The following is a 17,683-nucleotide window of genomic DNA, read 5'->3' as shown; positions in this document are numbered from 1 at the left end:
TTAACTTGTGCTACTGAGTTTATTGGTCGATCATTGATATCACAATCTTTCATGAAATGTGACTGTCCACAGATTTCACATCCTACTTGCAATGCTAAAACTGTTGAATTTAGTTTCTATTTCTCTTCCAAACTTTTTGAATTGATTCGACAGTGAAGCTATGGTTGTGTTGTTATCTTCATTTTCTTCAAGGCTTGCCACCGTCCTTCTAGGTAGTTGATCTCTAGACGGTGTCCATTCAAAAGTATGAACTGACATGTCTTCTAACATGTCATACGCTTGATTTGGTGATTTGTACATAAATACTCCTCCAGCGGAGGAATCTAATATACCACGAGTATGTTCATCAATGCCACGATAAAAAGTTTGTACTATTTGCCCTTTTTGCAATCCATGTTGCGGACAATTTCGTAACATTCTTTTTAATCTTTCCCAGGCATCATAAAGAGTTTCATCTGCCTTTTGTTTAAAAGTGGTGATTTCAGTTCTAAGTCTTTCGGCTCTTGCCGGTGGAAAAAATCGGGTAATGAATTTTTCTCTTAATTCATTAAAAGTTGTAATAGAATCAGGTTTTGATGCTTTCAACCATGCTTTTGCATCTCCGGTTAACGAGTACGGAAAAGTTCTTAACTTAAATGCATCTGAAGAAACATCTTTGTTTTTGTACAGTTCACATAAATCTTCAAAAGCTTCTAAATGTTCTATCGAATTGTTACTAAGTCTTCTGTCGAATTGGTTTTCACGAACCATGTGCATAAACTGCCCCTTGACTTCCCAGTTCTCAGCCTCAATTTCAGGTCTTCTTATAGGTGCAAGAGCGAGAGGGGGAACAGTTTGTCTGGTATTCCACATCGGTAGATCATTTGGATCAGGTGTTACTTCAGCCATTTCTTCTTTAATGACGATGGTTTCAGGTTTAGTTTTGATTTCTAGTTGACCACTAGTGTTTCCTACTTGTTTATCTTTTTTGTTGTTTTTCGGTGTTTTCGGTTGACTAGTACTACCTAATTTTTTTTGTTTTTCTTGTTTTAATCTTTTGTTCAAGTTTCTTTCAGGTTCTGGATTAAGTGCAACGAGTTTAGGATTTCCTGAACGGGTCATACAATTACAAAATTGTATGTAGTCTTGAAGGATTTATTGACTAAGTGTATGAACATTGAACTTTCTTGAAAATGAATTTTCACGAAAGGATCGAATAACTAAAAACAATGACAAAAACCTTTAAACAAACAGATTTTCCTTCTGATTTTGCCCACGTTTTGAATAGCCAAAAGATGCAGTAGAGGGGCAGGATTCGTTTGGTCCCAATATAATTGGGTACTGTTTGGCTCCAATAACCCAGTCCACGTACAAATCCAACTATTACTACGAATCAAAAAAATTATCTATTTATTTAACTGCCAACTTTTTCCCCGGCAGCGGCGCCAAAAAGTTGATGTGCTCGATCGTGTCCTTTTATTTTGATCGGATTTAGATTGAATTTATTACACGAATTGGTTGTGATTATATGGTGTTCTTATGATTTAGGGTTGATTTCACACATATAGGCAACTTTGTCCTATCCGTACAGTAATAGTTTGTTGGTAAATTCGGTTCGTTCCACAGGGAGATGAAGTTTTCAAGGTTTTAATCACTAAAAGTTAAACTATTTAAAAGGGGGTTTTTGGATTGCGGTTTACTACTTAACTGAACGGAATTTAAATTTGACTAAAACTAAATAACTAAATTAATGACAATAAAAATACAATTTAAACTAATTTGACAAAATAGAAGAAATAAGGTTTTTCATGGAAATATAGCAAAATAGTAAAAAGTAATTAAAGTTTACGATATGGCAATAAGTGAAATTGATGAGATTTATAAGAAGGTAAAGTAGTGGCTACTAAAATATGTCCCCTCTGGATTATGGATTGTTTTTAAGTCCGATTACGATGTTTTAATATATATCCTTATATTTTATCTTTTGACTTATAAAGATTTAACTAACTAAAATTAAATCTAACTTTCGTTAGATCTCGTTTTAGAGAATTAAATTATATCCCGACTATTCAAATTGAGATTTAACCCGGTTTTAACTTTCGTTAAAACCAAAATTATAACGGTCTTACCCTTTTTATAATTACACGATTATATAAACTATAATTTTACCCAAACCACCGAATCACACTTCTAAATTGTTGTCAATAATTTGTCCATATGTTCGTCTAGATCACCGAGGTGTTGAAGCATAATTTATGTAAATTTAATTCACTTTCGCTTATTAATTTAATAAATTATGTGATAGGGGTGAAAATATTAAATTATATAACAATGGGTCGGTGATTAAACTCAATATTAAAAATAGTCAAAGTTACACCATAATATTATAAATGGTTCAATCCATTTGTCCAGAGGTTCTACATTTTAGTCACCACTATGAGTATTTAGTTGGACATTATAACGGTGTAAAAATATAATTTATATGAAATAGACATAATAACAATAATAATAAATGATAACAATAATAAATAATAATAACGATAGTAATAACAACGATAATAACGATAATAACGATACGTGAAAATAAAGTTGGGACGTAGAGACTTACAGCTAGTTGGAACGGTAAAAAGTGATATAATTAGCGTAGCGGTACCCGGACAGAATTTCAACTTAAAACCCGTAAATTTAAATGTTACAATAACCTTATTATTAAAATAAACTTAAATTATAATTATAATTATAAATATATTATGAATATTACAGAAGAGAGAATGAAAATTGTGTACATAAAGCTCGAGCAAACTGGCTTTTTATAGAGATGTGGCCTGCTACAGGAACCCATGCGATCGCATGGGTTTTATGCCTATTTCCCATGAGATCGCATGGCCGCCAGATCCAGCTCACATATTTTTTGTACACTAGCTTGTCGACATATTTAATAAATATATATAATATATATATAATTTTATATAATTATATATATATTATATTATATTCTTGTGCATAGTTGACTCATAATTTTGGCTCCGATGTCTCGTACATTTATGCCCGGTTTATGTCTCAGTCCAGGTTTCTCGAACGTCTTTTCGTACAATTTAATATCGTGTAATTTTCGTTCCGCAACTTGCGTTCTTGTCAATCTTTAGATGTTTTTCTTCGATAATTTAAACCACTTGGAGTGTAACTTGTACGTTTGAGCATTTTGGATGTTTTCGCCTTTTAAATCTTTGTTTTCGACTTTAAATCTTCATTTTCGAGTGATCTTCGTCTTTCGTCTTCGCACTTATTTATTTAAACGATTACAACTAAAAATAAGGAAATTACAATTAAAAACATTACATTTTGGAATGATATTGCGTCTAAATATATGTTCGTTTTAAGCAATATCAGTCTCCCCAATTTGATATACCCCATCTATCAAATGAAAGCCTTTTATAAACTAAGGTATGCCTGGAACGTTCTTCAAATGTTCTACAAACTAATTTCACCATAAATAATTGTGTTGATGAATTCTGACCAACTCTAGCCAAGATTTCATCAATCATATCCCCTGGTAAGTCTTCGAAAATTTTCGGTTTTCTATCCTTAACATCCATTTTGTATTTTTATACTGTAAAATAGACGAGGGTTAGATTCGTAAAAGATAATTAACAAGTAATACAAACAATTTTTTTACATATAACATCAAAATACAAGCATACTATAATACATATATTACACAACATCATTACAACTCTTTATTCCGACTCACATGTTTCTTCCTCTTCGGACTTGGTTCGTTTCGCTAATTTCCTAGAGATATATGGTGTTCCTCTAATACAAGATGTTGTTTTCACAAATGGTTTAGAAAAACCTTTTGGCTAAGATGTTCCCGGGTTATTGTTAAAATTTAAGAAGTACGGATGTGTACGATACATATAAAGTTCATAGGGGTTGGAATCAGGTTTCTCTATTTTGATGCCTTTTCCCTTATTATTTTCTTTTGCTTTCTCAAATTGGGTCGGGGTGATTTCTATAACATCATCAGAATCCTCGTCGGGATCCGATTCATCAGAAAATTGGTAATTTTCCCAATATTTTTCCTCCTCCGCGGAGACACCACAAACCATTTTTAACTTGGGTCCAGTTGTTGATGTTTTTCTTTTATTTAACCGTTTTTCAGTAGTTATTAATATTTCTTCCTCCGGAACCTCTTCTTCTTCCGGTTCCTCTTCTTCCGGTTCCCCCTCTTCCGGTTCCTCCTCCTCCGGTTCCTCCTCTTCCGGTTCTTCCTCGGGAATTTGTGAATCTTTCCAAAATATATTCGACGCTTCATTATTATTAGGTGAGTCGATGGGATTTGTACTAGAGGTAGACATCTATCACACAATATCAAACACGTTAAGAGATTTAATATATCACATAATATTTACATGTTAATAATATATAGTTTCCAACAAAAAGTGTTAAGCAATCGTTTTTAAAGAAAACACGGTCGAAGTCCAGACTCGCTAATGCATCCTAACAACTCAGTTAGACACACACCATGCAATTTCTGGTTCTCTAAGACCAACGCTCGGATACCAACTGAAATGTCCCGTTCATATCGATTATAAACGTTTCATATTAATTGATTTCGTTACGAGGTTTGACCTCTATATGAGACGTTTTTCAAAGACTGCATTCGTTTTATTTAAAAACAAACCATAACCTTTATTTTATCAATAAAGGTTCAAAAACCATAACGTAGATTATCAAGTAATGATAATCTAAAAGATAACGTTTTACACACGAATATTACATATTGGTTTACAACAATATTACACATCGATTTAAATCTCCGAATGCAGTTTTTAAACAATATATTACAAGCATGCTGACTCCAATTCATGTCCTTAAATTAGCATGCAATAACGGAACCTCTTAATAATCACCTGAGAATAAACATGCTTAAAAGTCAACAAAAATGTTGGTGAGTTATAGGTTTAACCTACATATTTATCAAATCGTAATAATAGACCACAAGATTTCCATTTCCATTTTTCAATAACATGCAAACTGCATATAAACCATTCATATGTTGAACACCTGGTAACCGACATTAACAAAATGCATATAGAATATCCCCAAAACATAAATCCGTCTGTATTAATAACTCGAAGTACTAAAGCATACCATTTTCCAGTATGGGGGGGTTAGTGCCCGTAGATCTACATTTAGGATTCGCGTCAATTAGGGTGTCTGTTCCCTAATTCTTAGGTTACCAAGCTAAAAGGGTGATATTCGGTATTCATATTGCAACATAGAATGTAATTTCAAGTACTTGTGTCTATTTTGTAAAACATTTACAAAGCTGCATGTATTCTCATCCCAAAATATTAGATAGTAAAAATGGGACTATAACTCACTTTCACAGATTATCACTTTGTAATGACCCGAACTTTTCCATGTTTATATATATTAATTGAGATTGATATTTACATGATTAAATGTTTCCAACATGTTAAGCAATCAAACTTGTTAAGACTTGATTAATTGAAATATGTTTCATATAGACAATTGACCACCCAAGTTGACCGGTGATTCACGAACGTTAAAACTTGTAAAAACTATATGATGACATATATATGGATATATATATAGTTAACATGATACTATGATAAGTAAACATATCATTAAGTATATTAACAATGAACTACATATGTAAAAACAAGACTACTAACTTAATGATTTTTAAACGAGACATATATGTAACGATTATCGTTGTAAAGACATTTAATGTATATATATCATATTAAGAGATATTCATACATGATAATATCATGATAATATAATAATTTAAAATCTCATTTGATATTATAAACATTAGGTTAACAACATTTAACAAGATCGTTAACCTAAAAGTTTCAAAACAACACTTACATGTAACGACTAACGATGACTTAACGACTCAGTTAAAATGTATATACATGTAGTGTTTTAATATGTATTTATACACTTTTGAAAGACTTCAATACACTTATCAAAATACTTCTACTTAACAAAAATGCTTACAATTACATCCTCGTTCAGTTTCATCAACAATTCTACTCGTATGCACCCGTATTCGTACTCGTACAATACACAGCTTTTAGATGTATGTACTATTGGTATATACACTCCAATGATCAGCTCTTAGCAGCCCATGTGAGTCACCTAACACATGTGGGAACCATCATTTGGCAACTAGCATGAAATATCTCATAAAATTACAAAAATATGAGTAATCATTCATGACTTATTTACATGAAAACAAAATAACATATCCGTTATATCTAATCCATACACCAACGACCAAAAACACCTACAAACACTTTCATTCTTCAATTTTCTTCATCTAATTGAACTCTCTCAAGTTCTATCTTCAAGTTCTAAGTGTTCTTCATAAATTTCAAAAGTTCTAGTTTCATAAAATCAAGAATACTTTCAAGTTTGCTAGCTCACTTCCAATCTTGTAAGGTGATCATCCAACCTCAAGAAATCTTTGTTTCTTACAGTAGGTTATCATTCTAATACAAGGTAATAATCATATTCAAACTTTGGTTCAATTTCTATAACTATAACAATCTTATTTCAAGTGATGATCTTACTTGAACTTGTTTTCGTGTCATGATTTTGCTTCAAGAACTTCGAGCCATCCAAGGATCCGTTGAAGCTAGATCCATTTTTCTCTTTTCCAGTAGGTTTATTCAAGGAACTTAAGGTAGTAATGATGTTCATAACATCATTCGATTCATACATATAAAACTATCTTATTCGAAGGTTTAAACTTGTAATCACTAGAACATAGTTTAGTTAATTCTAAACTTGTTCGCAAACAAAAATTAATCCTTCTAACTTGACTTTTAAAATCAACTAAACACATGTTCTATATCTATATGATATGCTAACTTAATGATTTAAAACCTGGAAACACGAAAAACACCGTAAAACCGGATTTACGCCGTCGTAGTAACACCGCGGGCTGTTTTGGGTTAGTTAATTAAAAACTATGATAAACTTTGATTTAAAAGTTGTTATTCTGAGAAAATGATTTTTATTATGAACATGAAACTATATCCAAAAATTATGGTTAAACTCAAAGTGGAAGTATGTTTTCTAAAATGGTCATCTAGACGTCGTTCTTTCGACTAAAATGACTACCTTTACAAAAACGACTTGTAACTTATTTTTTCGACTAGAAACCTATACTTTTTTGGTTTAGATTCATAAAATAGAGTTCAATATGAAACCATAGCAATTTGATTCACTCAAAACGGATTTAAAATGAAGAAGTTATGGGTAAAACAAGATTGGATAATTTTTCTCATTTTAGCTACGTGAAAATTGGTAACAAATCTATTCCAACCATAACTTAATCAACTTGTATTATATATTATGTAATCTTGAGATACCATAGACACGTATACAATGTTTCGACCTATCATGTCGACACATCTATATATATTTCGGAACAACCATAGACACTCTATATGTGAATGTTGGAGTTAGCTATACAGGGTTGAGGTTGATTCCAAAATATATATAGTTTGAGTTGTGATCAATACTGAGATACGTATACACTGGGTCGTGGATTGATTCAAGATAATATTTATCGATTTATTTCTGTACATCTAACTGTGGACAACTAGTTGTAGGTTACTAACAAGGACAGCTGACTTAATAAACTTAAAACATCAAAATATATTAAAAGTGTTGTAAATATATTTTGAACATACTTTGATATATATGTATATATTGTTATAGGTTCGTGAATCAACCAGTGGCCAAGTCTTACTTCCCGACGAAGTAAAAATCTGTGAAAGTGAGTTATAGTCCCACTTTTAAAATCTAATATTTTTGGGATGAGAATACATGCAGGTTTTATAAATGATTTACAAAATAGACACAAGTACGTGAAACTACATTCTATGGTTGAATTATCGAAATCGAATATGCCCCTTTTTATTAAGTCTGGTAATCTAAGAATTAGGGAACAGACACCCTAATTGACGCGAATCCTAAAGATAGATCTATTGGGCCTAACAAACCCCATCCAAAGTACCGGATGCTTTAGTAATTCGAAATTTATATCATATCCGAAGGGTGTCCCGGAATGATGGGGATATTCTTATATATGCATCTTGTTAATGTCGGTTACCAGGTGTTCACCATATGAATGATTTTTATCTCTATGTATGGGATGTGTATTGAAATATGAAATCTTGTGGTCTATTGTTACGATTTGATATATATAGGTTAAAGCTATAACTCACCAACATTTTTGTTGACGTTTAAAGCATGTTTATTCTCAGGTGAATATTAAGAGCTTCCGCTGTTGCATACTAAAATAAGGACAAGATTTGGAGTCCATGTTTATATGATATTGTGTAAAAACTGCATTCAAGAAATTGATTTCGATGTAACATATTTGTATTGTAAACCATTATGTAATGGTCGTGTGTAAACAGGATATTTTAGATTATCATTATTTGATAATCTACGTAAAGCTTTTTAAACCTTTATTTATGAAATAAAGGTTATGGTTTGTTTTAAAATGAATGCAGTCTTTGAAAAACGTCTCATATAGAGGTCAAAACCTCGCAACGAAATCAATTAATATGGAACGTTTTTAATCAATAAGAACGGGACATTTCAGTTGGTATCCGAGCGTTGGTCTTAGAGAACCAGAATTTTGCATTAGTGTGTCTTATCGAGTTTGTTAGGATGCATTAGTGAGTCTGGACTTCGACCGTGTTTACTTGAAAAATGATTGCTTAACAAATTTTGTTGGAAACTATATATTTTTAACATGTGAATATTATGTGATATATTAATCTCTTAACGCGTTTGATATTATGTGATAGATGTCTACCTCTAGAACAAGTCCCATTGACTCACCTAATAATAATGAAGAGTCAAATGTAAATTGGAATGATTCGTGGACTGATTCACAAGTTCCCGAAGAGGAACCGGAAGAAGAGTCGGAACCGGAAGAAGAATCGGAACCGGATGAAGAATCGGAACCGGATGAAGAAATAGAACCGGTGGGGGAAATAATAAAACGGTTAAGTAAAAGAAAATCCTCAACCAACCGACCAAGGTTAATTATGGTCAATGGTGTTTCCGCCAAGGAAGCAAAATATTGGGAGGATTACCAATTCTCCGATGAATCGGATTCCGACGAGAATTCCGATGATGTTATAGAAATTACCCCAACTGAATTTAAAAAGGCAAAAGAAAATAATAAGGGAAAGGGCATAAAAATAGAGAAATCTAATTCCAACCCCGATGAACTTTATATGTATCGTCAACCCCCGAAGTCCTTAAGTTGTAACAATGACCCGGAAACCTCTAAACCACCAGGTTTTTCTAAACCAATGTGGACAACGACGGCTCGTATTAGGGGAACATCATATATCCCTAGAAACTTGGCAAAACGAACCAAAACCGAAGAAGAAGAAACAAGCGAGTCGGAATAAGATAATTGTATTCATGTGGTGTAATATATGTAATGTAGTGTGCTTATGCTTTATGATATATGTAAAAATTGCTTGTATTAATAAGTATTTTTTTTTATGAATCTAACTCTTGTCTATTTTACAGTTTAAAAACACAAAATGGATAGACAACCCAATATTTTAAGAGACCTACCCGGAGACATGATTGATGAAATCTTGTCTAGAGTCGGCCAGAATTCTTCGGCACAACTATTTAAGGCGAGATCAGTTTGTAAGACATTCGAAGAACGTTCCAAGAATGTCTTGGTTTATAAGAGACTTTCGTTTGAAAGATGGGGGATATCACATTGGGAAACCCATAAGTTACGATGTGTTTACTTTGACGCATATATTGCGGGGAACCCAAATGCTATTTTACGCAACGGGTTAAGAAATTATTTTGACTCAATATATCCGAATATTGGACTTCGTGATTTAGAAAAAGCGGCTAACATGCAACATAAAGAAGCATGTTATGCTTACGGATTAGTAATGTTTGCTTCTCACCAGAGTGAGAACAAGAACATCGGGCTACAACTATTAAACAAAACATTTCCACAAGTGACGGAGTCGGTAATTGGGGTAAGAAATGAGGTTTTTAGATTATTACGGGACTGTTGGACATTACGTAACCCTCGTCCCTTTGACGACGTTACAACACGCTGTCTTATCAACGGCCATAACGGTTATGTTGCACAAGACCAAGGATGGGAAGTAGTCCTAGTAAAACCAGAATGCATGACTTGTTTCTGGACGTATGAATTACGTGTCTTTATTGCCTTTGCTGAACGACTTGTGTATTAGCTAGAATTATCTTCACAACTATCTTGTATCAAAGTTATTGTGTGCTATATTTCATGCTTTATGTAAAATAAGCGGTATTGTAAGTTTGTAAAATATTGTATAAAAGTTTGAATGCGAAATATTATTATAATCAGTTTTTCATATAGAATTGTAGTAGTTGAATTGTATATTAGCTACTAAGTATGAACTTAACGGGTAGGTACTACCCGAATTTAAACTTATAAAACGCTAATATGAAGAAAAAGCTTTTATAAATGAGTTCATATTATGCTACGAAATACTATTAACTACTCTTAATATTCTGTATGATTAACTTGTTCCATTTAACTATTTTGAAGGAAATGGCACCGACTACTCGACACACCGTGAATATGAATGAAGAGGAATTCCGTACTTTTCTAGCTTCAAACATAGCCGCAGTACAGGCTGCGCTACATACCAACAATAACCTTGGATCTAGCAGTACAGGAAATCGTGTAGGATGCACCTACAAAGAATTCACGGCCTGTAAACCTTTGGAATTTGATGGAACCGAAGGACCGATCGGATTGAAACGGTGGACCGAGAAGGTCGAATCGGTGTTTGCCATAAGTAAGTGTACTGAAGAAGACAAAGTGAAGTACGCTACGCATACCTTCACAGGTTCTGCGTTAACATGGTGGAATACCTATCTAGAGCAAGTGGGACAAGACGATGCGTACACACTACCGTGGTCAGCATTCAAGCACTTGATGAACGAGAAGTACCGTCCCAGAACCGAGGTCAATAAGCTCAAGACAGAACTTAGAGGGTTACGAACCCAAGGATTTGATATTACCACGTACGAAAGACGATTCACAGAATTGTGCCTATTGTGTCCGGGAGCATTCGAAGATGAGGAAGAGAAGATCGACGCATTTGTGAAAGGATTACCGGAAAGAATCCAAGAAGATATAAGTTCACACGAGCCCGCCTCCATACAACAGGCATGTAGAATGGCTCACAAACTAGTGAACCAGATTGAAGAAAGAATTAAAGAACAGACTGCTGAAGAGGCCAATGTGAAGCAAGTCAAAAGAAAGTGGGAGGAAAACGGTGAAAAGAATCACCAATACAACAACAACAGCAATTACAACAATAATCGCAACAATTATCCCAACAATCGCAACATCAATCGCAACTACAACAAACGGCCCAACAACAACAACAACAACAACAGCAACTACAACAATCATCCCAACAACAATAATAACCGCAACAACAACAACAATCAGAAGCAGCTATGCCAAAGGTGTGAAAAGAATCACTCGGGGTTCTGCACCAAATTTTGCAACAAGTGTAAAAGAAATGGTCATAGCGCGGCGAAGTGTGAGGTCTACGGACCAGGGGTTAATAGAACGAAAGGAACAAATGGTGTCGGAACGAGTAATGGCGGAGCAAGTAGTGTCGGAGCAAGCTATGCCAATGTAGTTTGTTATAAATGTGGAAAACCGGGCCACATTATTAGAAATTGCCCGAACCAGGAGAACACGAATGGACAAGGCCGCGGAAGAGTTTTCAATATTAATGCGGCAGAGGCACAGGAAGACCCGGAGCTTGTTACGGGTACGTTTCTTATTGACAATAAATCTGCTTACGTTTTATTTGATTCGGGTGCGGATAGAAGCTATATGAGTAGAGATTTTTGTGCTAAATTAAGTTGTCCATTGACGCCTTTGGATAGTAAATTTTTACTCGAATTAGCAAATGGTAAATTAATTTCAGCAGATAATATATGTCGGAATCGAGAAATTAAACTGGTTAGCGAAACATTTAAGATTGATTTGATACCAGTAGAGTTAGGGAGTTTTGATGTGATAATCGGTATGGACTGGTTGAAAGAAGTGAAAGCAGAGATCGTTTGTTACAAAAATGCAATCCGCATTATACGAGAAAAAGGAAAACCCTTAATGGTGTACGGAGAAAAGGGCAACACGAAGCTACATCTTATTAGTAATTTGAAGGCACAAAAACTAATAAGAAAAGGTTGCTATGCTGTTCTAGCACACGTCGAGAAAGTACAAACTGAAGAAAAGAGCATCAATGATGTTCCCATTGCAAAAGAATTTCCCGATGTATTTCCGAAAGAATTACCGGGATTACCCCCACATCGATCCGTTGAATTTCAAATAGATCTTGTACCAGGAGCTGCACCAATAGCTCGTGCTCCTTACAGACTCGCACCCAGCGAGATGAAAGAACTGCAAAGCCAATTACAAGAACTTTTAGAGCGTGGTTTCATTCGACCAAGCACATCACCGTGGGGAGCTCCTGTTTTGTTTGTCAAGAAGAAAGATGGTACATTCAGGTTGTGTATCGACTACCGAGAGTTGAACAAACTTACCATCAAGAACCGCTACCCACTACCGAGAATCGACGACTTATTTGATCAACTACAAGGCTCGTCTGTTTATTCAAAGATTGACTTACGTTCCGGGTATCATCAAATGCGGGTGAAAGAAGATGATATTCCAAAGACTGCTTTCAGAACACGTTACGGTCATTACGAGTTTATGGTCATGCCGTTTGGTTTAACTAATGCACCAGCTGTGTTCATGGGCCTTATGAACCGAGTGTGTGGACCATACCTTGACAAGTTTGTCATTGTTTTCATTGATGACATACTTATTTACTCAAAGAATGACCAAGAACACGGTGAACATTTGAGAAAGGTGTTAGAAGTATTGAGGAAGGAAGAATTGTACGCTAAGTTTTCAAAGTGTGCATTTTGGTTGGAAGAAGTTCAATTCCTCGGTCACATAGTGAACAAAGAAGGTATTAAGGTGGATCCGGCAAAGATAGAAACTGTTGAAAAGTGGGAAACCCCGAAAACTCCGAAACACATACGCCAGTTTTTAGGACTAGCTGGTTACTACAGAAGGTTCATCCAAGACTTTTCCAGAATAGCAAAACCCTTGACTGCATTAACGCATAAAGGGAAGAAATTTGAATGGAATGATGAACAAGAGAAAGCGTTTCAGTTATTGAAGAAAAAGCTAACTACGGCACCTATATTGTCATTGCCTGAAGGGAATGATGATTTTGTGATTTATTGTGATGCATCAAAGCAAGGTCTCGGTTGTGTATTAATGCAACGAACGAAGGTGATTGCTTATGCGTCTAGACAATTGAAGATTCACGAACAAAATTATACGACGCATGATTTGGAATTAGGCGCGGTTGTTTTTGCATTAAAGACTTGGAGGCACTACTTATATGGGGTCAAAAGTATTATATATACCGACCACAAAAGTCTTCAACACATATTTAATCAGAAACAACTGAATATGAGGCAGCGTAGGTGGATTGAATTATTGAATGATTACGACTTTGAGATTCGTTACCACCCGGGGAAGGCAAATGTGGTAGCCGATGCCTTGAGCAGGAAGGACAGAGAACCCATTCGAGTAAAATCTATGAATATAATGATTCATAATAACATTACTACTCAAATAAAGGAGGCGCAACAAGGAGTTTTAAAAGAGGGAAATTTAAAGGATGAAATACCCAAAGGATCGGAGAAGCATCTTAATATTCGGGAAGACGGAACCCGGTATAGGGCTGAAAGGATTTGGGTACCAAAATTTGGAGATATGAGAGAAATGGTACTTAGAGAAGCTCATAAAACCAGATACTCAATACATCCTGGAACGGGGAAGATGTACAAGGATCTCAAGAAACATTTTTGGTGGCCGGGTATGAAAGCCGATGTTGCTAAATACGTAGGAGAATGTTTGACGTGTTCTAAGGTCAAAGCTGAGCATCAGAAACCATCAGGTCTACTTCAACAACCCGAAATCCCGGAATGGAAATGGGAAAACATTACCATGGATTTCATCACTAAATTGCCAAGGACTGCAAGTGGTTTTGATACTATTTGGGTAATAGTTGATCGTCTCACCAAATCAGCACACTTCCTACCAATAAGAGAAGATGACAAGATGGAGAAGTTAGCACGACTGTATTTGAAGGAAGTCGTCTCCAGACATGGAATACCAATCTCTATTATCTCTGATAGGGATGGCAGATTTATTTCAAGATTCTGGCAGACATTACAGCAAGCATTAGGAACTCGTCTAGACATGAGTACTGCCTATCATCCACAAACTGATGGGCAGAGCGAAAGGACGATACAAACGCTTGAAGACATGCTACGAGCATGTGTTATTGATTTCGGAAACAGTTGGGATCGACATCTACCGTTAGCAGAATTTTCCTACAACAACAGCTACCATTCAAGCATTGAGATGGCGCCGTTTGAAGCACTTTATGGTAGAAAGTGCAGGTCTCCGATTTGTTGGAGTGAGGTGGGGGATAGACAGATTACGGGTCCGGAGATTATACAAGAAACTACCGAGAAGATCATCCAAATTCAACAACGGTTGAAAACCGCCCAAAGTCGACAAAAGAGCTACGCTGACATTAAAAGAAAAGATATAGAATTTGAAATTGGAGAGATGGTCATGCTTAAAGTTTCACCTTGGAAAGGCGTTGTTCGATTTGGTAAACGAGGGAAATTAAATCCAAGGTATATTGGACCATTCAAGATTATTGATCGTGTCGGACCAGTAGCTTACCGACTTGAGTTACCTCAACAACTCGCGGCTGTACATAACACTTTCCACGTCTCGAATTTGAAGAAATGTTTTGCTAAAGAAGATCTCACTATTCCGTTAGATGAAATCCAAATCAACGAAAAACTTCAATTCATCGAAGAACCCGTCGAAATAATGGATCGTGAGGTTAAAAGACTTAAGCAAAACAAGATACCAATTGTTAAGGTTCGATGGAATGCTTGTAGAGGACCCGAGTTCACCTGGGAGCGTGAAGATCAGATGAAGAAGAAATACCCGCATCTATTTCCAGAAGATTCATCAACACCTTCAACAGCTTAAAATTTCGGGACGAAATTTATTTAACGGGTAGGTACTGTAATGACCCGAACTTTTCCATGTTTATATATATTAATTGAGATTGATATTTACATGATTAAATGTTTCCAACATGTTAAGCAATCAAACTTGTTAAGACTTGATTAATTGAAATATGTTTCATATAGACAATTGACCACCCAAGTTGACCGGTGATTCACGAACGTTAAAACTTGTAAAAACTATATGATGACATATATATGGATATATATATAGTTAACATGATACTATGATAAGTAAACATATCATTAAGTATATTAACAATGAACTACATATGTAAAAACAAGACTACTAACTTAATGATTTTTAAACGAGACATATATGTAACGATTATCGTTGTAAAGACATTTAATGTATATATATCATATTAAGAGATATTCATACATGATAATATCATGATAATATAATAATTTAAAATCTCATTTGATATTATAAACATTAGGTTAACAACATTTAACAAGATCGTTAACCTAAAAGTTTCAAAACAACACTTACATGTAACGACTAACGATGACTTAACGACTCAGTTAAAATGTATATACATGTAGTGTTTTAATATGTATTTATACACTTTTGAAAGACTTCAATACACTTATCAAAATACTTCTACTTAACAAAAATGCTTACAATTACATCCTCGTTCAGTTTCATCAACAATTCTACTCGTATGCACCCGTATTCGTACTCGTACAATACACAGCTTTTAGATGTATGTACTATTTGTGACGCCCCGTACTAAATCATCATGTACGGACCATCATCAACAGGATCATTACAGGGTTAAGTACTATATGCGTTTTCAAAACAGAGTTTGCATTCATTAATAAAAGTGACGTCATAACATACGTCAATTGTTTTACAAATCAAAAGTATGCTTCGCTAAGTAGAAGCATTAAATAAGTGTACGTGACCATAAATGTCGTTACATAACATAAGTTCATAAGTAAAAAGTTTGAATGCAACATAAGTAGTCATGCGATAACAACTCTAGGCAGCGGGTTCTACAGCACGACTAGTAAGATAGCGGAAGCGACTTCAAGCACCTGAGAAAATACATGCTTAAAAAGGTCAACACAAAGGTTGGTGAGCTATAGTTTAAGTATAACAGTAATGTAAGTAGGCCACGAGATTTCAGTGCTACAACGAGCGTTTCAAAAGTATGTAAAAGTATATGCTTAACCGTGGGCACCCGGTAACTAACTTAACGTTTAATGTACCCCCTTAAAGTGCACTTGGCAAGTGCGTATAACCTCGAAGTATTAAACACTCGTTAAATGCTAGCGCTACTAGCCCGAGTGGGGATGTCAAACCCTATGGATCCATATCTAAGATTCGCGTTCACGGTTCAAAAACCAATGATTAAACGTTACCGAGCTAAAGGGAATGTTTCTGCCGTTATATAACCCACACATATATAAAGTTTATGTACTCGTGCCTAGTATGTAAAACATAAAATCCGCATGTATTCTCAGTTCCCAAAATAAGTTAAAGTAAAAAGGGAATGCTATAACTCACAATGATTAGTAGTAATGGTAAGGTAGTAGTCGGAAAGTGGTGTGCAAGTAACGGTCCAAACGTCCTCAACCTAAGTCAAATAGCACTAAGTCAATAAGTCGTCTCAAAAGGTTTACAAGTACGTAATTAAGGTCATAAGGGTCATCATCAATCATCATTAAACAAAAGGGTAACAAGTAAGACTCGTTTATGAAAGTCGTTTAAAACAAAGGCTGACTTCGGTCAGTCACCACGACCTCTACCCTTACTGAAATAAGGTGAGACCAGTGGCCATGGCTCCGTATATGAGTCCTTTAGTTGTGGTAAAAATTCCAGAAGCAAACTCGTCTTCGTTTGACCGTGGCGACGGTTTAAGTGCGAGTAGGTCAGAATTTTCTGCACAACGTTAAAAGGACATAGGGACGTTCGGAGGGCCATAAATCCTAAACCGTAACTCGGATTAAGACGAGTCCTATATGAAAAGTTATCTACTCGAAAAGTTCTATCTAAAAATCAAGGTTAGAACAGCCCAGGTCTACTGGTCTGTTCCAGAAGCAGTAGGTCAGAAACATTTGGACAGAAACAGTAAGTTTTGAAGAGTTCCGGTTGTCTCGGTGCTTGATGTTCATCACGGTTCTCATCCTTGATGCGTATAGCTTCAAGTGTACAACTCGTTGATGTGTTAACATCATCTTGACCAAGGTTTGTCCATCATAACTCAAGTGCAAGTGTTGTAAGTGTTTTGATGAACCAAAGTTACATCAAAGTCTTGGATTTAACACCTACATGAAATGTAAAGGTAATATAGAACTACAAACTTGAATGTAAACTAACTAATCAAGATCTTAAGATGTAGAACATAGTTCTTAGTTAGATCTTGAAGATCCAAGACCCAAAGGTCTAGATCTAAAGTCATTAAGTTAAACCCTAAGTAATCAACACTTGCATCTTTACTTTCAT

At 35.1% G+C, this 17,683-nt stretch overlaps 1 non-coding gene across 1 annotated transcript; it reads left to right on the top strand.

Annotated features, from left to right (window-relative positions):
- The first annotated feature begins 388 nt into the window (after positions 1-388).
- Positions 389-495, top strand: LOC139903729 (small nucleolar RNA R71). The gene has a single exon (XR_011778524.1). It is a non-coding gene; the product is annotated as a small nucleolar RNA R71 (small nucleolar RNA).
- The last annotated feature ends 17,188 nt before the right edge of the window (positions 496-17,683 follow it).

This window comes from Rutidosis leptorrhynchoides, chromosome 3, assembly GCF_046630445.1.
Source record: "Rutidosis leptorrhynchoides isolate AG116_Rl617_1_P2 chromosome 3, CSIRO_AGI_Rlap_v1, whole genome shotgun sequence".
Lineage (NCBI taxonomy): Eukaryota > Viridiplantae > Streptophyta > Magnoliopsida > Asterales > Asteraceae > Rutidosis > Rutidosis leptorrhynchoides.
The sequence above is the reverse complement of the archived record's forward strand: the minus strand, read 5'-3'. Positions and strand labels throughout refer to the sequence as shown.